The following is a 23,804-nucleotide window of genomic DNA, read 5'->3' as shown; positions in this document are numbered from 1 at the left end:
GGTGTATAGCCTTTAATAAAAGGGTAATGAGCAGTAGTAAAATTAACATCTACATCTACATCTACATCCATACTCCGCAAGCCACCTGACGATGTGTGGCGGAGGGTACCTTGAGTACCTCTATCGGTTCTCCCTTCTATTCCAGTCTCGTATTGTTCGGGGAAAGAAGGATTGTCGGTATGCTTCTGTGTGGGCTCTAATCTCTCTGATTTTATCCTCATGGTCTCTTCGCGAGATATACATAGGAGGGAGCAATATACTGCTTGACTCTTCATTGGAGGTATGTTCTCGAAACTTTAACAAAAGCCCGTACCGAGCTACTGAGCGTCTCTCCTGCAGAGTCTTCCACTGGAGTTTATCTATCATCTCCGTAACGCTTTCGCGATTACTAAATGATCCTGTAACGAAGAGCGCTGTTCTCCGTTGGATCTTCTCTTTCTCTTCTATCAACCCTATCTGACACGGATTCCACACTGCTGAGCAGTATTCGAGCAGTGTGCGAACAAGCGTACTGTAACCTTCTTCCTTTGTTTTCGGATTGCACTTCCTTAGGATTCTTCCAATGAATCTCAGTCTAGCATCTGCTTTACCGACGATCAACTTTATATGATCATTCCATTTTAAATCACTCCTAATGCGTACACCCAGATAATTTATGGAATTAACTGCTTCCAGTTGCTGATCTGCTATTTTGTAGCTAAATGATAAGGGATCTATCTTTCTATGTATTCGCAGCACATTACACTTGTCTACATTGAGATTCAATTTCCATTCCCTGCACCATGCGTCAATTCGCTGCAGATCCTCCTGCATTTCAGTACAATTTTCCATTGTTACAACCTCTCGATACATCACAGCATCATCTGCAAAAAGCCCCAGTGAACTTCCGATGTCATCCACAAGGTCGTTTATGTATATTGTGAATAGCAACGGTCCTATGGCACTCCCCTGCGGCACACCTGAAATCACTCTTACTTTGGAAGACATCTCTTCATTGAGAATGACATGCTGCGTTCTGTTATCTAGTAAGGCTAATCAGAGGAAATGAGACGATGGTAGTCGTAGGCATGGTTTCCCATGTGGACAGCAAAATAACTGCTGCAGCAGAAGTAAGAAGGATATGAAATGTTATATGGAAATAGAAACAATAGCTTTATTGAAAAAGAAAACCTGCTACATCCGAAAATTAATTCAAATATCAAGGTGTATACTCCGAAAGTATTTCTCTCATTTCCTGCTGTTATTTTATCATGTAGGTAATAGTCGGTAAGCATGAACAGTGGTAATAAATGGGCTTTAACCATGATACGAGTCACAGACGTGGGAATATTACTCAGAGGGTTAACAATTAGATTTTCTACTCTTTTTAGACATTTAGGCATACAGCCATATCTGTCATTCGGATTGCATTGCATTCCCATCCGTTCGTGAAGAATTCCTGCTAGGAAAACGGAATCTTCTTGCCACTAACATAGTCAAGGACTCACGACGTCGTACGCCTTATTTGGCACCTGTGTTGGTATGAGAATGATTTACGGCTGTGGGACTGTGTTTTATCTGCTACATCCATTTAATATTTTCTTGTCACGTCGATCAAATATTGTGAATAATGACCACTGAAGGAATGGTTTTGAGTTAGGAAAGGTATTTCAGTTCAAAATGGTCGCTTCATGCAAGAGGTGGCCCTACTCTCATGTTTCACGTTGTGAGCTGTATACGTCAGCAACGATTATGGTAAGGGCAGTATACTACTCTTAGAACAAGGCACTGCTACAGTAAAGTGCTCAGTTTACATAACTATAGCTATTTTTTTCATTAGTTCCAGTTTTTCTGCAAAAGCTTTATCTTATCAATTTCTTCCGCTACTGCTCTTTTTTTAAGTTCTAATGCCTAAGGGACCAAACTGCTAGGATCATCAGTCCCTAGACGTAGAAACTACTTACACTAACTAACTTATTCTATGGACAACACACATTTCCATGCCCCGGGGAGGACTAGAAGCTCCTGCGGAAGCGGCCGCGGAATCAGTGACACGGCGCCCCAGCCAGCGCGGCAACCCCGCGCGGCAACTGCTATTCAAAAGGTCACAACTGAGAGACTATTCCAAACCCTCCGATTCATATGTGTTCTGGAAACCTCTCTGGATTTGCGACAGTAGTATTCTTCGCTAATACCAATTTACATCAACAACAAAACAAGACTAACCCCCGGAAGAGACTAGAATTAACTATCAGTGACACGAATTTGTGTTGTTTACACCGCGCGACCGCTACGGTCGCAGGTTAGAATCCTGCCTCGGGCATGGATGCGTGTGCAGTCTTTAGGTTAGTTAGGTTTAAGTATTTCTAACTTCTAGGGGACTGATGACCTTAGAAGTTGAGTCCCATAGTGCTCAGAGCCATTTTTTTGTGTTATTTACATCATCTCGGTGTCAAACAAGAGGGTAACAGTTACTGAAGCAATAAACGAGGTTATTATTGATGTATTAACTATGGCAGCTATGATCATAAATACGTACGAAACTGCACATCAGCGGATTTTCCCATTGTTTCCTTTCTTCTTCAGTAACCTATTACATTCAGTGTGAATTCGCCAAATGATTTCGATGTGCTGGACTATTATCCATAATAACACCTGATATTCTAGTCATGTATAACAAATTTCACTGAAGCTGATCTGTATAAGTACACAATTCATTCGTAGAATTCAGTGGTGTAATGTGCTATCGGATTGGCGTGTGGCAGCGCAGCTCCACTAGGACAGACACAAACAGGCTGTGGATAGCAGTGCGGCCTTTCTGATCTATCCAATGCTTTCTTCATATTGCTACTGTCTTTGGTACTTGGCAGACCTTTCGAAAGTGTTGGGCACGCCTGTGGTCATTCACTCTCTTTCAGCATTGGTGGCGTGGAACAATGCTGAATTCCCATAATTTTGTCTTTTTACTTTGACGAGTAATCTGGATAGTCGCCACTTTCATGTGCCATCTACATCGCAAATATAATATTACGATTCTAGGACCTAACCTGCAATAAGTTTTGTATTCCATAATCGGAACTAACTGCATTAACCATCATCAGAGTAATGTCAGGGAACAGAATGCAGCAATGCCTTGGTAGCTACTTGGGGACCTGCTTGAGTCGTGTTCTAAGGAAAGCGTAGTTGCTCGTTCACATTACATTACTCTAGCGAGTAGTACCGAATTTTCCTTTTTCTCTGCAAACATCCAGATCTAAATTCAGTAATAAAATGCTAAGAAGATATTTGCATTGTGCCAACTCAACGATCAACCTATTTTGTTAGATTTTTATTTTCACAGCCATTCTCGTTCTGCATTGCAATAAACTTCACTTCTTATTTGCTCGATCTTATTACGATTATTATTGTTATTCTCTCACTCGCAAGAGTTTTCACATCCCTATTTGGTATCGATGCACATGAAGAGTGGCTATGAAAGATGGGAATACTGAATGTTACGTCAAGCAAATACACTCCTTTACTTCGGCACCTCGTGGTCAACGCTACAGGAGAAGTGACATACATAAAGTTGACAATGGGAGGACAGATACGCTGGCACAACTCTGCAACTACTCCGGTTGATTCAACACAGTGTTACCAGATAAACTGGCGCTGCGGGATCGAAAATGTAGTACGGACCTTGCCACAGTAGCAGACAGCTGCTAATTTCAGACCATGACCGTTGATCACAGTTGAGTCAGCTGCTAGTTATAAAGTATTGCAACTGTAAATGGAAGACTTTGTTTGATAGTTTTGTGCTGAAGCTGTCTGAGTAAATTATGCCATTGGATAATAAACGGTTTAATTTTGAGACCTAACCCTCGAGAAGGGCGGGGGGGGGGGGGGGGGTGGGGGGGGTTGAGGCACAGTGGCCTGCTTCATGAATTACAAGCAAAAAAAAGCACAAAAAACAACGCAGGAAAGGTTCGAACAACTACTTTCATTCAGAGACATGCATTTGGAATCTACTGATCATTTAGGGGCCAAATAAGAGGGTAACATTATGAGAACAATGGTCAATCTACTTAGTATATAAGAGAGCATACAGATTTCAAGGAGTAAATGTATGAAGACGCAGACTTCAGCGTTATCCATATGTGCGACATATCTTTCGTGTTAACGAAAGTAATATCCCGCTTTACCTCTTCTTAAATCTCAGATGAAATGAATACCATGAGGAATCGAATATTTGTTGACTGTGTCTCTTTTTGCTTCCATCCCTACCAACTTATTTCTTCATTCTCGTGGTAATCGTGACATTCTATATGTATGCTGCAACAGATTGCACGTGGACACATTCGACATCGAGGTGCAAAGCGTTTGATAGCGTACATTATATTCAATTGAAATAAGCTTAAGATGTATTTTTACTTCGTCTGTAGTACAAGCTGAAACTTGTATCATTCTGGGTTAATGATAATTGAATGCCTGAAATGTATACGTAGCCCACAAGGCGACGTCAGAAACTATAAGGAGAGAACGCCGCATGAAAACCAAATATGCGCGCACGTCTCCCCTCTGAAGAACCGTATCGGACAATCACGACAATCATTTCGCAGAAGATCTGCCTCGTAATAGAGCTCAGAATAGGCAGCGTCGTAGCAAATATTTGTCAACACTGTGGTAGTGCATTTACTTCCGAGTGTAGCCCGGTATTACCTCGCTAAATTCACATGGCGTTCGTTTTTCACATCGAAGTCTCATACAATATAACCCACTGTAAGATGAGACACTTAGAAAGCATATTTAATTTCTGGACTCTAAGAACGGCGTTCTCCACATAAGTAACACCTGTTTGTGTGTTTAATGTTGCGCTTTGAGGCTCAGGCAATATCGCAATGACTACAGTCCGCCTGTTATGGCCATGTTGTCGTTAGCTCCCAGCCGACACGGTAGCTCAGCGTGTTCGGTCAGAGAGCCGGTTGGCCTCTGTAATAAAAAACTGAGTGGAAGGATCAAACACCTAACTTCAACTGGATGTCTTGCGACGTCCGCAACGACCAAACACAACGATCAAAAACGAACAAAAGGGGGGGAAAAAGTGGTTCTCTTACGCGTTGCGATGATAGTGCCATATGAGATGGCAGTTCTAATCTGGGAGAAAGCCGCTGAAGACGACCTTTTTAATATTCCATTTTAATTAATGGAGTTGCAATCTACTAGTAAAAATTACTTACACGAAATCTGAGGAATGCCTTTACACACAAATCTTCGTGCAATTTCGACTTAGAAAATTATGTTAATATCACGGATGTCTACTTTGAAAATGCCAAGGTGCTTCACTGTAAAGTGGTATCGGAAAAGATTCAAACCGACTGTCAACGATACGAATTTGAGCTTTATTCGTCATATAGGTCTAACATGTCAGGAGGTTGTTTATGAAGTGAACATGTTGATTAATATACTTCCTCTCTTATAAATTTTTGCAATAGCATTTAACTGTAGACTTTTCCTGGCACCAGCGTTAGCAATTCTTTTCCGTTCTCTGAAACCTCAAAAACGATATCTTTTTCTGGTTTAAATCTGATGACCTTAACTATCACTTTCGTCCCAGTCTATAAAATTAATTTCAGACCATACTCAGCTCTTGACGATTAATGTAATACAGTAATCTCCGTTGCTTTCGACCATGAAGGGAAATCGTAGAGATTTTCTGTGGAGCAACATGTAATAACAATAAAGCCTTTTAAATTATCAAAAGCGATGAGCGGTAGCAGGCGCTTTCGATAAAGAACGGCGGAGTGCAGCGCCGCTGCTGTCGCCACGGCCGCTGCCGGTAGCCAGCAACTGGATCCCGGAGCTTTACCGCATACAGCGTCCAGAGGAGGACAGCCTTCGAGAAATCTGCCGCAAAATGCTTACTGGATAAAATGTTGCTATCGGTGTGTCAGAAAGTGAAATAGATTGAATCTGCGCTACCATTAAATTCGCGTCTTCACCATTCAGACAGAAGAGGCTATAAAAATATTTTATCCCAGATGGTCTCGATCCACAGACGTAATATACAGGAAGAACGCGTGCTACCGCTAGACCACGGGCGTAAACAGTCTCTGTTTTCTGTAACATTGGACAAGACTTCCTCCAGGAAGTGCCGCAGTCTACAGTGTTGCCAGATTGTGCAGAATGCCGGACTTGGAGAATTAGCGAGTTGGTCAGTTTATTTGTCCCATGTCGCGATCGGCGCGTACTTAGCCTCTGAAGCGGCCGGCCGCCGGTCGAGTTTTATGTCAAAGAGTGTACGTGCCCAGGCTTTCAACATTTGTTGTTTAAATGTACGCACCATCCGCTCACTTAGCCTTTTGAGGATAGGTGGGATAAGTAGGTGTTTAATGCCGCTGGCGTTGCAGAACTGATCAAAGGCAATCGTCATGAATTGGGGCCCATGTCTGACATAAGGGTGCAGGGAATTCATTTGATGGCGAGAATGTACATAAGTGCATTGAGTGTGGTAGTTGTAATGCTGTATGCCATGTTAATTATATAGGGGTAGTTGGAATAAGTATTCAAGACAGCCATATAGAGCTCAGGAAGGGGCCAGCAAGTCCAGATGAATGCAGCCCAAGGGGGGCCAGGGAATGGGCCAGGGGGCGAAAGACTGAGGAGGAGCAGCTTTATGTTGGGCACATGCAGAACAGCTGCACACCATCGACTCCTCATCTTTGTTCAGTCTCGGCCAGTAAGTATGTCGCCTGACAAGGGCTTGCATCCGCAACAAACACCAATGCCCACGATGGACGAGTTACAAGATATGAGGGCGCAAGACAGTCAGGATGACGACACAGTGGGTATCGGCCTCCGCATCCAACTGGATAACATCGAAGACAACAGCCAAACGATGACAAAGGCGAGCCCAGGCCTGTATCAGCAGATTTGGAAGAATTAATGGGCCACCCATATAGCACATCATGATGTGCCGTGAGAGAGGGTCACTCTGTGTTTCTGGTGACGTGAGTAGCAATAATGAGAAACCCGTCCAAGGTGCTTTGAAATTCCATGTGGAAAGAGATTTCCTGTTGGTCAAATGACGGGTCTGGTCCTGAGAGTAGATGAGAGAGTGCATCCGCATTGGCGTGTTGTACAGTAGCCTTATACTTATTTATGTAACTGCAAGAACTAACGAAAAGAGCCCAACGCTGGAGCTTTTGAGCCATCCACTCTGGAAGTCGAGAGTATGCTACAAAGAACGCTACCAGCAGTTTGTGGTCAGTAAAGAGGGTGAACTTGGAGATGCAGAAGAGAGTAAATAGCCTAAAAGTTGCAGTTAGTGGGTTGAATCCCAACTTTGTTGAGCAAGTGTCCAATATATCCTACTTGCTCCTGAAAAAACTGGTATTTACGTTGGCGACTTTTGAATCCAGCATCATGCAAAGTAGTAAAGAGCATGCAGAGGTTGTGCAGTTGGTCTTGGCGCGTAGCACCTGTAACTCCTAAGTCATCTAGGTAATTGGTACAAGTGAGAATGGACACAGTTAACTGTTCCAGGTATCTCAGTTAGCAGCAATCGGCTGAGACACAAACCACCACAAGGAAGTAACCGATTTTGTGATATTTTACGAGTTCCTAAGCAGGAGCGAATTGTATGGTTTCATCTGAATGCCTTGTTATATTAGTTTCTTGAGTTTCTGAGTGTTAATTTAACATTTAATAGACAAGGTTCTCGCGTTTTCATTTGCGTCGGAAAGTAAACCGATTTTATGACATATTACAAGTTTCTAATCAGGAGAGAATTATTGAGAGAATTATTTAGTCTCACCTGTGTGCTTTGGTATTTCAGTTTTTTAATCTCTGCATGTTAATCTAATTTATTGGTCACAGTTCTTGCGTTTTTTTCCCGTGTCCACAGTAGAGTTCTGTAGCGTGTCGATTGTCCTTGTCTGTCTGTGTTGTGTAGTTTTCCAGGCATATTGGTATGGATAGGAACTGTGAAGCCTGTGTGTAGATGCGAGCTAAGTTGGCGACACTTCACTCCCAGCTACAGACTGTGATGACTTCGGTTATAGAGCTTGAAGCTGCAGTGGATGAGCATACTTTTGTGGGCCAGCTGTGCGGATCCAGTGGAAGTCCAGCACATCTGAGTCGTACACCGATTGGTCTACACCGATGACTAGCCCTGTTACTGCTCACACTGTGGTTGACCATTCACCCGCTTTTAAGGCCTCCCTGGTTAGTCTGACAAACAGATTCCAGGTGCTGTCTGTGGCTGACGATGTCCCTCAGCCAGATACAGTCACTTGTCCTGTTTCAGAGGGAACCTCTCAGGCTACAAGATCCGGTCAGTCACAGAAGCTAGGATTATTGGTGGTTGGGAGCTCCAATGTTAGGTATGTTGTGGGGTCCTGAGGGACGTGGCTGCCAAGAAGGGGAAGAAAGCCAGTGTGCGCTCCATGTGAATACTGGGTGGGGCCATTCCAGACATGGAAATAATTCTTCCAAATGCCATGAAGAGCACAGAGTGCAGCCGACTGCAGGTGGTGGCTCATGTCGGTACCAATGAAGTGTGTCACTTTGGATCGGAAGAGTTTCTCTCTGGTTTCGAGCGGCTAACAGATGCGGCCAGTCTTGCTTGCGAAATGAAAGCAGAGCTGATCATTTGCAGCATAGTCGACAGGACCGATAGTGGACCTCTGGTACAGAGCCGAGTGGAGGGTCTCAGAAGCTCAGACGGTTCTGCGATCGTGTAGGCTGCAGATTCCTCGACTTGCGCCATAGGATGGTTGGATTTCTGGTTCCGCTGAATAGGTCACGAGTCCACTATACCCAGGAGGTGGCTACACGGGTAGCAGGGCCTGTGGGGCGTCCATTGGGCGGTTTTTTAGGTTAGATGGTCTCGGGAAAACACAAAAAGGGCTTCAGTTACCAAGAGCGCAGGCCAAACATAGAAAGAACATAGATACAAGAACCATCGGTATAACGGTTGTACATTGTCGTAGCTATGTTGGGAAAGTACCAGAGCTCCAAGCCCTAGAAGAAAGCGCTGATATTCAAATCGTTATAGGCACTGAAAGCTGGCTAAAGCCAGAGATAAGCTCAGCCGAAATTTTTGCGAAGAACCTAACGGTGTTCCGAAAGGAGAGATTAAACACAGTTGCCGGTGGCGTGTTTGTTGCTGTTAGAAGTAGTTTATCTTGTCGCGAAATTGAAGTAGATAGTTCCTGTGAGTTAGTATGAGCAGTGGTCATCGTTGACAACCGGAATAAGATAATAATTGGATCCGTTTACCGACCTCCAGATTCAAATGATACAATTGCTGAAAGATTCAAAGAAAACTTGAGTTTGATTTCAAACACGTACCCAACTCATACGTTTATAGTTGGTGATGATTTTAATTTACCTTGGATATGTTGGTGAAAACACATGTTTAATTCCGGAGGTACTCAAAAAACATCATATTAAATTGTGATAAACGCATTCTCTGAAAGCTATTCCGAGTAGCATGTTCATGAGCCCATTCGAATAGCAAACGGTTGTGAAAACACACTTGATCTCTTAGCAAAAAATAATCCTTAGCTAATAACAATCATCAGAACGGATACAAAGATTAGTGAACACAGGGCTGTCGTAGCGAGACTGAGCATTGTAGCCCCCAAATCCTCAAAAAATAAACAAAGAATATAGCGATTCAAAGAGGCAGATAAAAATTCATCTGACGCCTTCCTGAGAAACAATCTCCACTTTTTCCTAACTAACAATATAAGTGGAGACCAGATGTGGCTGTGATTCAAAGAAATATCATCGACAGCAATTAAGAGATTTATACCAAATAAATTAACAAACGACGGAGCTGATCCCCCTTGGGACACTAAATGTATCAGAACACTGTTGCAGAAACAACGAAAAATTTAAACGAACATAAAATTTCCAAGATTGGCCATCTTTTACAGAAGCTCGAAATTTAGCGCGGACATCAATGTGAGATGCTTATAACAGGTTCCACAACGAAACTTTGCCTCGAAACCTGGCAGAAAATCCAAAGATTCTGGTCGTATTGGCAAACCACAGTCAATGCCTTCTCTGCGCGATAGCAATGGAAATACTATCGACGACAGTGGTCCGAAAGCAGAGTTACTTAATACACCCTTTCTGACTTCCTTCATCAAAACAGACGACGTAAATATTCCAGAATTCGAATCAAGAACAGCTGCCAACATGAGTAACTTAGAAGTAGATATCCTCGGAGTAGAGAAGCAACTTAAATCGCTTAATAAAAGCAAGTCTTCTGGTATACCAGTTAGGTTCCTTTCAGAGTATGCTGATGCAATAGCTCCTTCCTTAACAACCATATAGAACTGCTCGCTCGAGGAAAGATCGGAAAGTTGCACGGGTCACACAAATATTCAAGAAAGGTAGTAGGAATGAGCCACTAAATTACAGGCCCATATCATTAATGTCGATATGCAGCAGAATTTTGGAATATACGTATATCATGTTCGAACATTATGAAATATGTCGAAGAGAACAATCTATTGGCACACAGTCAACACGGATTTAGAAAACATCGTTCATGTGAAACACAACTAGCTCTTTACATACACGAAGTGTTGAGTGTATATTGACAACGATTTCAAATTGATTCCATATTTATAGATTTCCAAAAGGCTTTTGACACTGTACCATACAAGCGGATTGTAGTGAAATTGCGTGCTTATGGAATGTTATCTCAGTTATGTGACTGGATTCGTGATTTCCTGTCAGACAGGTCACAGTTCGTAGTAATCGACAGAAAGTCATCGAGTAAAACAGAAATTATTTCTCGCGTTCCCCAAAGTCGTATTATAGATCTTCTGCTGTTCTTCGTCTATATAAACGATTTAGGAGACAATCTGAGGAGCCGTCATAGGTTTTTAGCAGATAATGCTGTCGTTTATCGTGTAGTAAACTCATCAGAAGATGGAAACAAATTTCAAAACGACTTAGAAAGAATATATGAAAGGTTCTAAAATTGGCAATCGACCTTAAATAGTGAAAAGTGTGAAGTCATCCACATGAGTGCTAAAAGCGATCCGATAAACTTCGATTACACTATAAATTAGTTTAATCTAAAGGCCACAGCAGAAGCGTCCACGTTGCGGCCCTGGGAGGACTACTTGTAGTCCTGCTGATTCTGCTACCACCAAGCCATTAAAAGAAAGAACAAAATGCATGACGACTCTCATAATCGGTCCTTCTTAAGACCACGTTTGACTATCATCTCCATAAATGTGGAGGGATTATCACCTGCCAAACAGGATATACTGACTTATTTGTGCAGATCGAACGAATGTCACGTCCTATGCCTACAGGAAACGCACCGAGGCCCAAACAGCAATAGACCTAAAATTGCGGGCATGAAACTGGCAATCGAACGGCCTGACGATCAATACGGAAGTGCAATTTTCATACGAGAGGGAGTAGCCTACGACTGGTTTCAACTTTCAGACAAAAACAACATTGAACTTCTCAGAGTTGAGACTAATCATATGACAATAACATCAATATATAAGCCTCCAATACTCCATTCGAATATGACCTGCCGCGCAATAATCCCCTTCCCACGGGCAGTATTGTAATGGGTGACTTCAATAGTCACCATACACGCTCGGGATACAATGAATCTAATGAAGACGGACTCAAGGTGGAGACATGGGCAGATGCTGAATCACTCTGTCTCATACACGACGCCAAACTCCTCCCATCTTTTAACAGCGGCAGGTGGCAAAGGGGATACAACCCTGACCCCGTCTTCGTCAGCCAGAACTTAGTAATTGAGTGCGTGAAAGATGTCCTGGGTCCTATTCCACACTCCCAACATAGACCCATCAAACTCACAGTTACTTCAGCAGTGGTGCCAGTGCGGATTCCATTTCGACGAAGATTTAATTTCAAGAGGGCAAACTGGGAATGTTTCGCAATTGGAATCGACGAAAAGCTGCAAACTGTAGAACCAACACCCAGCAACTACGATAATTCATAGAAATCGTCCAGAATGTATCAAGGAAGTCTACCCCTAGGGGCTGCAGAACGGAGTTTGTACCGGGCCTAACGAAAGACAGCCGGAAACTATACGATGCATATAAGGAAAAGTATGAGGAGAACCCATTCTCTGAAGAAACTCTTGAACTTGCAAATGCACTTACCGACCAGCTAATCGAGAAGCGCCGAGAAGAATGGCAACATCTAATTGAAAGTGTAGACGTGAAACATTCCAGCCGGATTGCCTGGAAGACAATTAAGAAGCTAAAAAATGACCCTAAGCAGCAAACGGAAGCACTAAGAGTAACAGCCAACCAAATAGCTCACCAACTCGTTCTTAATGGGAAAACGAAGACTCCAGCAAAAACCATCCCAATAAGAAGTGGCGAAAGTGACACGAACTACTACAGCCGTCCATTTACCATCGAAGAGCTAGAGTCCGCACTTAAACCTCTGAAACCTAGCAAAGCAGCAGTACTAGACGACCTTAGGAATGAACAGATCCTTAAATCTGGCGAGAACACGAAAAACTGGCTGCTCCTACTTTTCAATACCTGTATCCGGCTAAACAACATCCCGAAAACCTGGAGAAAGGGCAAGGTCATAGCCATTCCAAAACCCGGCAAACCACTGGACAACCCAAAAAATTTCAGACCGGTAACATTACTTTGCTGCTTGTACAAGGTGTTCGAGCGCATGCTGCTGAATCGACTTGTGCCTAATATTGATCATCAGATAATTCGCCCTGGGAAAACTTGCACTGGACAGGTCTTGAATCTTACCCAGTGTTCTACTGTCCTGATGCTTGACGGCAGACATTACCAAAACGGGTACAGTGCGCCAAGCGATTTGGACAGTCTACAATTCGGTACGTCAGTAAACAGTCACGACAACATGGAAGATCCCACTGCTTACACCGACTTAGTGTGATTGGTTGCTCAAAGGCCACTAACACGTCCGAAAGTGACGAGTAACGACGCTATCGCCAGGAATGGACTTAAGAGAATTTTGACCCCTTGTCGGCCGTTGAACCGCTGCTACCTGGGGACGAGCCTTGAGGTGATCATTTGCTGCCTGAACAATCTCAAAATACCGTCCAAGGAAGGATTGTCCAGCTTGAGGTTGATGTGCCTACTTCCGGATCGGGACCAATTGTACCTCAACACCTCGAATCAATAAATCTGCATATGAGGTTTAACAAGTCAGGGATGCGAAAGTGAAATCACAAAGTCGACTTAGTCCTTGCAAATCCGTGGCAAGCGATATGACTGACCCAGTTCCTATGGTATTATTGGAACTGAAGGCACGATGCGACCACATGGAATCGTTGTGAATAATAGTTAGACAGCAGCAAACACAACTCCTTGAATGTGAGTGCAACCGGGTTTGAGAGGGGAGAGGAGCCAATTATTTTAGTAAGAAAAATGTCTCCAGGGAAGCCCAAGAAAAAAGAGCGACCACTGGGGAGCGTCATCAGAAACCCGAAAAGCAGCGAAGTGTTGTTCCAGCTGCTGGAAATACATGTTCCAGCCTTCTTTGGTGTCATGAAATAGCAGAAATGTGAGTGGGTGTGACTCCATTTTGGAAGTGATCACAGCCTGAATGGGTTGTGAACTCTCAACCTCCAAACGTTCTGACCAAAGCTGAATTTCCTTATGATACAAGTCTGATTCCTGTTGGAACTGTTGCTGCAATGCAGCTGCAGGAGCAGCTGTTAATGTTCCTGCTTCTGAAGCTACCAAGGTACAGGAGTTAGACTTTCATAAGACACCGTTAACCTTTTCCCATATCGGTAATTATAGTGACCGGAATCGGACACGATCAATAGATGTTTGTGGTGTCACCGCCAGACACCACAATTGCTAGGCGGTAGCCTTTAAATCGGCCGCGGTCCGTTAGTATACGTCGGACCCGCGTGTCACCACTATCAGTGATTACAGACCGAGCGCCGCCACACGGCAGGTCTAGTCTAGAGAGACTCACTAGCACTCGCCCCGACTTTGCTAGCGATGGTTCACTGTCTACATACGCTCTCATTTGCAGAGACGACAGTTTAGCATAGCCTACAGCTACGTCATTTGCTACGACCTAGCAAGGCGCCATATTGTTCAAGAATGTATTCTGAACAGACAATATTGTGAGTCATGTACCGTCAAGAGCGACGTTCATCATTAATGGACTAAAGTTAAGTATCAAACTAATTACGTCCGCTTTCTGAATTCTAATTCCTTGTCATGTTCCAGACTTCACGTCAGTATAGTTCTTCCCTCCTCACGCCAGCCTGCGTGAGCTAAAACGCGTGCATTTCGGCCTCCTCTAATAACACGGTGTTGTCTCTTCTGCCAACACAACAATGTTGGTCGACCGGCCGAGGGCGTCGACAGTGACTCGCCGAAAACCACGAAAGATAACAGCGATGACCGAACAACGACACGACAGGATGACAAGTCCGAAGTAAAAACCGAAATCGAGAAATTAGACGTAGCAATGTCTGGAACCAAGCAGCGCCCCATACAAGGAACGATACGAGAGGGCAATCGGAACACGACTGTGGTCCGTATCACTGTGCTACCACCTTTACAGCGCGGCCGCAGGCGCCGAAAGGCTGGCGCGTGTAGCGCGACCCACAACTAACGCTGTGGTGCAGACAGCAGCTCTCGCAAATATTAACAGGGTTGCCTATCGGCTGTCATCTAGGCCCATACATTCTGGCGGTCTTTCTAATTCGAACTATCAGAGGAAGGGCAAGAGCGGGTGCAGATGTGGATCCGTCAGCACTCGACCATGTTCTGTGAAATAGAAATTGATTGTCTCGTCTCCTGGTGGGATAAGTGTTGTAACACGTGTGGTGATTACTTTTGAATGGAACCATTCCAAGCTCCTGCTGTCAGGGGTGTTCGATATTCATTTGACCGACCCTCACAGTTCTGGACTGTACCAACTCTTCCACAGGGCACCGTTGTGGCCGCGCCATTTTTTAAACGCCAGTAAAACGCGCCAAACTACAGCGTGACAGTATCCTTACACTCGTCGGGTATTTAGGAGGCCGCACAGCCGAGCGACAGTGAGTTGCCTTCGAGTTGTCTATGAGTTGTATACGAGTGTCACCGAGAGCCCTACAGCGCTGTATGGTGCCTGCTTCCTGAACGACGACATGCAACCCAAAGCGAGGAATTTATTCCGGGAATAGGAATCCACTTGTCCACCATCTGTCTTATTGTGATTTTGTCGAAAACTTTGCAGTTGAGTAGACAGGCAAACCATCGCTCTCTCTATTGAACTTAATGGAAATGTTTCTTTCTGCATTTCTGAAAATGTGTATGGTTTCTATAGTAGCTCAACTGTAGCAAACTATAAGAATACTTTTATCAATAATGTAACAGTTCTAAGCACTTTATAAGTGTTGTCCTTACTGTTTATAGTCGTACTGTATTTTCATACAATTTCAATCTTACTTTCTTTATTTTCTCATCTGAGTTTGCAGTTTTGAGGCATCTTTGACTTGAGTCATTCTCAAGAAACACACGACACCCATTACTTTAATGTTGAGTATGAACGATGAGGCTCCTTATAAAACATCGTCAATTTTAGATGAAACGCCGTTGGTTACAAACCACACAAAACAAAGAGTTTCGTGGCAGAAAAGCAAATATTGTGCCTATCAAGTTGTTACTAGACTTAGGTTATCTACATAAATAAAAATGTAAATGTCCATTTGTTGAAAATCGTATATCTCATGAAGTTCTTCACTAATTGCTTTGAAATTCTGATACAACGTTGCATTCGAATACGAGCGTGCTTTTATATACTTACTCGAGCGGCGTTTGGTATATAAATATGTATATAATAATAAAAGAGATACGTTGCTAGCGGAAACCTCTTAAATCTTCGAAAGCTATTAACCGATTGCTTTCAGATTTTGACACAACGTTGCATTCGAATACGCGTGTGGTTTTATATACATATAACACATAAATAAAGGTATAATGTACAATGGAAGACATATAACACATAAATAAAGGTATAAAATACAATAGAAGAACATTCTTATCAAAAATCTTGAAAAATTATTGACCGATTTACTTCAAATTTTTGCACGTAACTGTAATGAATGTATCAACACACAGGCTATATTTATTTTCTTATCACTAGAATATTACTACAGAATTTGAATTCGTAATAACAATAAACAAGGCTCAAGGTCAAAGAGAAGATGCAAAAGGAGATGGACAGAAGAGTGGGGGAAAATGGACGGAGAGAGTGGGCATGTGAAGATGGAGAGAGGGGGGGGGGGTGAGAAGAGGTGTTGATGAAGAGCGGTAGGTGGTGGACAGAGAGAAGGGGAGAGAGATGGCAGAAGGAGATGTACAGAGACGGTAGAGGAGAAAATGAACGGAGAAAGGGGGTAAGAGGTGTTACAGATAGGGGACGGAGGAGAAGATGGACAAAGAGGGGGGAAGGAGAAGGCGGACAGAGAGAGTGGGAGAAGGAGATTAGTACTTATATCCAATTCCCATACATAGTGGAAACCTGTGTTTGCTCTTTTCTCTCTTTTCCATTTAACTAGACTGAGCCTCAGCAACGCATGGCCGGCAATGGCTCGTTGAGTAATAAACACAAAAAAGAAGAAAACAAAATTTCTGTAATATCAAAGACATCTATAAGGCTGGAAAGTGGGCAGGAATAGATAAGTCATTTGTAAAGAATAGAGGACAACCGTATATTAAAAATATGTGTCCCATACCGTCTGGGGGATGAGAGATCTTCAGAGAGACCACAAAAAAGATGGACTACAGCGCAAAGTTGGAACGGGTGATAGCGAAATCACAAAGTACGGTACATTAAAGGAAGAATTTCACGTTTCTATCCTCGATATAACTCTCTCGTAGGTGGTTTGGTATTGCACTGTGACGACCTTATACAGCAACGCTGCAGGTTTATTTGAGCTAGACAATCCTTAGTACAAGACACAAGCGCTGCATCAGTACTAAGCACGGGCAGCTGGTCTTCCCATCTGCCACTCCACCCGAACGAACGAGATGGCGCTGCGCTTCGGCAATTCTCTGTCAGTCCGTAGGAATAGGATTTCAGATTGGCATCCGCCCACCGCGATTTACGTTTTCTACAGTTTCACTAAATTGGGTGCCAGTATCTTACGGAAGTACACCGCCGATTCCCATCTTCGATCGCCTGCCATCAAAACTCCTTCCCGTAAGACCCGCAGGCACAGATCACCAGTTTATAAGAAATGCAAGTCCCGTGTTACGACGTGGAAACAAAACGACAGTAGCACTTCTAGCGGCCTGACAATGAACTTCGCAAACAGAAAGCTTAGCTTGAATGTTTGTATTCTTGTTTTACGAAATACGAGCATTTGATGATGTTTTTCATTTATACTTTATGGGTGGGTCTGAGAATATGGAGATATGTGTACTTAGAAACGTTTTTGTTGCCCTGCTAACTAATATATTTTAATAATCTCAATCGAAAACTAACACTGATTTCTCGTAGCTAGGATTCGAAGTCATATAAAATTTTGTAAATTACATCGTAAACGCCTATTGACTGCACAATTATTTATTTGTGACCCCCAATATTATAACTGCGATCGCGTGGCCATTATCAAGTGGAAATGATTACGTTTTTGCGTAAGTCAAAAGCCAAAAATTATCTGACTTGACATGACACAGAAACTGGTTTCATCGCATTGTGTTCCTTAACACGGCCCTCTTGTTACTTTGTGCTCTTTGAATTGCGTTGTAAATATGATTACCGTATTCTGCCGAACTCGCATCCGTCGTATCGGGTAGCTTCAATGATTCCGTACTTGGTTTTGTTTCATATAAAACAGAGGCTGGTTTGGTGGACTTCTGTTGCTGATTAAGAATTCGTTCGTTAACTGCTCGACTTAAATAAACTATATTGCTCATATTCTGTGTTATTTCCGTTAGCTTTCGTTTCTCCTACTTTCTCGCACTTACTGAGCCCATCCGGAATTTTCATTGGAGAGGATGATTCTAGCACATTGATTTCTGCTAACATGCAATAAAGTATGAACAGAGCTAAGTAGCCTACGGTCGCAGGTTCGAATCCTGCCTCGGGCATCGATGTGTGTGATGTCCTTAGGTTAGTTAGGTTTAAGTAGTTCAAAGTTCTAGGGGACTAATGACCACAGATGTTAAGTCCCATAGTGCTCAGAGCCATCTGAACCATTTGAGCTAAGTAGCTATCACTGAATTTGTAGCTTTTGCAGAGAAGAACGCCCTAATCAATAGGACTACAAAGCGTACTCAGTGGCAAGAAGCAATACTGTTCAAAACTGAATTATCTACTCGTTGTGTGGAAAGGTGTAATGAAGCTGAATTCTAATTCTGTCCCAAGATGGTAACATGGAGTTCTCTTTTAAATGAGAGAAAGCAAAGAAAACGGATGCAAATGAAAATCAAGTAGAACAAAAGCAACATAATTTCAATGCATTTAAGTTCACTAATTCATAAACAGTTACTAATATACGTATACATGGAGCACTGTGTGACGAAACCAGCTTCTATATTATATGAAACGAAAAATATAGAATCGATTACTCCGTTCAGTATTACGGATGCGAGCAAATATCATGCACAAAACGAGCAACAAGTCCACAACGCAATTCAAAACGTACAATACGCACACGATGTTGTAATCTGGAACAAAATGCTATGGAACCATCTTCTGGCTTAAACCAAGCCAAAACAAATATGGAGGGCTTTAAATCACCCGATAAGAAATCTAGATGATGGATTGTTAAGCCTGAAGTGTTCCAAGTGGCTTGGCGGCTATCCAAGGTCGTGTTACCGGAAGTCTCTATATGAATTTCACCCTCTTGCCCTTCGAACAGTTAAATTCAAGTCTTCCTTCCTTCCTACACCCTGTCCGTATGTAAGTACAAGAAAATATCAAACTACATCTTCATATACAGTAACATTTCTTAAACTACTTTCTGCGGAAACCTGTATTCCATGGAGATTACGTAGGGTTACGCGAAACCTTTGTGACTTTTTTCATAATATTCAAGAAAGTAGATTAAATAAACAAAAAATTAACGCCTCTACGAAATTCTGGATACCCAGAATCCACTCTGTAGGAATCAACATGGATTCCGTAAACAGCGATCGTGTGAGACCCAACTCGCTTTATTTGTTCATGAGACCCAGAAAATATTAGATACAGGCTTCTAGGTAGATGCCATTTTCCTTGACTTCCGGAAGGCGTTCGATACAGTTCCGTACTGTATCCTGATAAACAAAGTAAGAGCCCACGGAATATCAGACCAGCTGTGTGGCTGGATTGAAGAGTTTTTAGCAAACAGAACACAGCATGTTGTTCTCAAAGGAGAGACGTCTACAGACGTTGAAGTAACCTCTAGCGTGCCACAGGGAAGTGTTATGGGACCATTGCTTTTCACAATATATATAAATGACCTAGTAGATAGTGTCGGAAGTTCCACGCGGCTTTTCGCGGATGATGCTGTAGTATACAGAGAAGTTTCAGCATTATAAAATTTCAGCGAAATGCGGGAAGATCTGCAGCGGATAGGCACTTGGTGCAGGGAGTGGCAACTGACCCTTAACATAGACAAACGTAATGTATTGCGAATACATAGAAAGAAGGATCCTTTATTGCATGATTATATACTAGCAGAACAAACACTGGCAGCAGTTACTTCTGAAGAATATCTCGGAGTATGCGTACGGAACGGTTTAAAGTGGAATGATCATATAAAATTAATTGTTGGTAAGGCGGGTGCCAGGTTGAGATTCATTGGAAGAGTTCTTAGAAAATGTAGTCCATCAACAAAGGAGGTGGCTTACAAAGCTCTCGTTCGACCTATACTTGAGTATTGCTCATCAGTGTGGGATCCGTACCAGGTCGGGTTGGCAGAGGAGATAGAGAAGATCCAAAAAAGAGCGGCGCCTTTCATCACAGGGTTATTTGCTAAGCGTGATAGGGTTACGGAGATGTATAGCAAACTCAAGTGGCAGACTCTTCAAAAGAGGAGCTCTGCATCGCGGCGTAGGTTGCTGTCCAGGTTTAGAGAGGGTGCGTTTCTGGATGAGCTATCTAATATATTGCTTCCCCCTACTTATACCTCGCGAGAAGATCACGAATGTAAAATTAGAGAGATTCGAGCGCGCACGGAGGCTTTCCGGCAGTCGTTCTTCCCGCGAGCCATACGCGACTGGAACAGGAAAGGGAGGTAATGACAGTGGCACGTAAAGTGCCCTCCGCCACACACCGTTGGGTGGCTTGCGGAGTATAAATGTAGATGTAGATGTAGATGAAATGCAAAAATCCTCACTTCCGCTCACTAATTTGGATAGTAGGTTAGAGTAAGTCTGTAACTACCAGAGACCAGAGGAAAACTTTACTGATGGCAAATTGAAAAGCGAGAGAACGATGCCACAAGGCGCAATTGTGGCGAGCCATTCAGACGATACCGCCATCCGTCCCGTAGTACGCAGCGTATCACTTTTTTGTCCTTCATCAGGAAAGGGGCGCATATTGCGCCATGAAACTGTATTTTTTGTTCCAGCTTGATAAAATGTTGTATATTTGTATACTTCTCCCCACTCCCCTAATTGCAAAAAAGAAAGAAGAAGGTCATTCTGTACCATCCCTTCTACCTTTTTCTACACATTAAGAGAACATATAAAAGGGATTTTTTTCATAAAGATGCTACATAAAGTTACGCAGGATGTCTGCGAGCGTGGTGTTGAACTGGTCACCTTTTGTTCAGAAACTTTCATATTGACTCGTTTCGGGTGCAGACCATCTTCAGAACGTCTGCTAAGCAAAACACAAAATCATAAGCACAAGCGTAATTTACAAAAGTTATTAAGAGTAAAGGCATGGAAGGTGTTACAAAAATCGAATGGCATTCATATAAAGTATGGCACTACATGTCTGTCATCACCACTAACGGAAAAGGACAACAGATGGAGAGGTTATATCGGTGCAGTGGCGTTGCTAGCTCCCTCAAGTATAAAAGAACAACTCAGTAACAATTATATTAAAAATTGTACAGAAACAGAAACAAAGACCGATATATAAAATTAAATACGAAAATTCAAAACAGTATACAGATCAGTTCATATATGGTTCAGTTAGGGCCGCTGTGGAAGAGGAGGAAAGGATAACAGGGGTGGAAACGGGAGGGGAGGGGAGAGGGGAATCAGCATATTGATATTGGGAGAATAACGAATCAATCGCAATAAAAAAATCATACGAAGTACGGTAAAACATAAAGCAACAAAACCATCGTTGGTACTTGATGACACAAACATCCAAGCGGTCTGGTAAAAAGGGAAGAAATCAGGGATAGTGAGAGGCATCTTTATTACATAAATGATGTCATTGTACCGACTGAATATTTAAAACATCACTGAGTTTTCTAGAAATCTAGGCATATGTAAGAAGTGTGTGCGTTTCCAAGTATCACTAAACATAGTTACATAACGAAATAAGAACATAAAACATAAACTTGGGAGTAATTACAAATAGATTAGCAACGACTACACAGTAATGAAAAAGTGTGTTTTACAAAGCTTTATTCCATGGGCTGAATACGAGGGTATTAAATAAATTTGTGTAACATGAACAGCTTTTGGTCTTTAAGAGCCTAACTTGTCAACCAGAAGACACAAGAAATAATGTTACTAACCGAACAGGGCTACGAGACAAGGTGCTATGTAGTAATGTACCAACACGTATGGGAACAATGGGATCCGGGTGGATCAGCTGAAGATGTGCGCAGCCACATAATGAAAACGCAGAATACCACCATGAATGAAACTAACAAAGTTAAAATGCGTTCAGTAAACTTAAAATCATGGATACGCAACAGCATGGCAATATGTAACAGACAAATAAAACCACTGATTACGTGGAAATTAAAATGTGTCTGAAATGAAACGTTTCAGATGCAGATGAATCCACAAAAGTGCATAACCAGTTCGTTTCTAGCGACATACTTAGCACTGGCATAACAAGTGCCCTCAAGTAAAAATGTTTTTTGTTATTTGTAAGTTTTTACTAACAACTGAGTTTTGTTATTTATCAGTGAAAGTAAATATTTGTACACGAACTTGAAAGGCAGCTATCACAACAAGCTTAGTCATAAAATGGTTTTCGATATTTTGTTGCAGGGAGAGAGACTTAAGAAATGCACTGTAAAGCATTCTGCTACACAACTTGAATCTTGTGCTTCAGCCTGAAATGATAGCTCTTGTGCTATGATAGTTGTGTTAATAATGAGAATGATACCAATAACTTCGCCTCCAAAGAAGTTAGCGCAGTTAATCAGTCTACAGATAATCAACGCAAAAAAATGTTCAAATGTGTGTGGAATCTTATGGGACTTAACTGCTAAGGTCATCAGTCTCTAAGCTTACACACTACTTAACCTAAATTATCCTAAGGACAAACACACACCTATGCCCGGGGGAGGACTCGAACCTCCGCCGGGATCAGCCGCACAGTCCATGACTGCAGCGCCCTAGACCGCTCGGCTAATCCAGCGCGGCTAATCAACGCAGAGTAGTTACTAAATTACTTAGGAAGTATGACGAAAGTTGCACGTTTCTAGGATTCGTGATGATAGCCCTTAGTGTCCAAATAAAATACGCCTTCATTCGGAACCTGATTACGGCGAGCTTATAGAAGAAAAAAAAAAATGTCGATTTCTGCATCCGAGTGCGTGACGAATTTTTAAAAAGTGAAACAGTTTATGATTGAAACAACAAAAACTGTGAATGAAACAGCATCTGTGGCTTTTTACATAGCCAGCTATCACCTATCTCGATGCTGTCCGACCTACTCAATTCCAGAAAATCTTCAACTAAGCTGATAGTAAAATGCTTGTTAGGCGAAAGATGGTGCAAATAAATAGCTAACATCCCACTTTCGAACGATACGGTAGTTCAGTACATCAGACGTTAGCATCCCATATAAACAATAAACTTACTTTTCATCTCAAATCTTGCAAATTTTCATTACAATGATCGAATTTAGCGACGTAGCAGGATTCATTGTAACAGTTGTGTATCAGCATTAAAATATGTAATTGAAGAATCTTATTTTATGCGAACCTCTACCAACAAATACTAATGCAGTGTAATATTTGGTCTCCTAAATTCTCTCCTTGTAGAAAATAAGATACATTGGATAACTCTGTCGATATCTGTACAGATGGAACGAAGTAAATTAGTGTATAGTTAATGAAGCTGTATACCTTATTACGAGGGACATTTAATAAGTAAGGCAACACATTTCTTTCTCGCTCTTTTTCGGTTGAATAAATACGGAATTTGCTGTGGGACATCATGGAATACTCTTGCTTTAGGCGCTATAGTTTCATTAAATTCCGCTATGTGGCAGCGCTACATGTAGCTTTCCAAATGCCATCTGTAACAGAGGGGTGTTACAGTCAGAGAGCTGACATAGAGTTTCTTTCGGCGACAAACCAGAGCATCGCAGATGTTCCTAGACCCTTACAGAATGTCTAAGGAGACCTGACAGTGAACAAAAGCACGGTGAGTCGTTGAGCGAGGCGTCTGCCATCATCACAATAAGGTTGCACAAATCTGTCCCATCTCCGGCGTGCTTTCCGGCCACACACACCTATGACTCCTGCAGTGTTGGGACATGCGGACATTCCCATTCGAGATGATCGCCAGACCACAATCAAACACCTCGCTGCTCAAGTGGATGTCCTTGCAGATAGTAGTAGTAGTAGTAGTAGTAGTAGTAGTAGTAGTTTAGTAGTAGCTTTATTCATCCGTAGATCTCATTTTACAAGG

Source organism: Schistocerca cancellata, chromosome 7 (genome assembly GCF_023864275.1).
Source record: "Schistocerca cancellata isolate TAMUIC-IGC-003103 chromosome 7, iqSchCanc2.1, whole genome shotgun sequence".
NCBI lineage: Eukaryota > Metazoa > Arthropoda > Insecta > Orthoptera > Acrididae > Schistocerca > Schistocerca cancellata.
The sequence above is the reverse complement of the archived record's forward strand: the minus strand, read 5'-3'. Positions refer to the sequence as shown.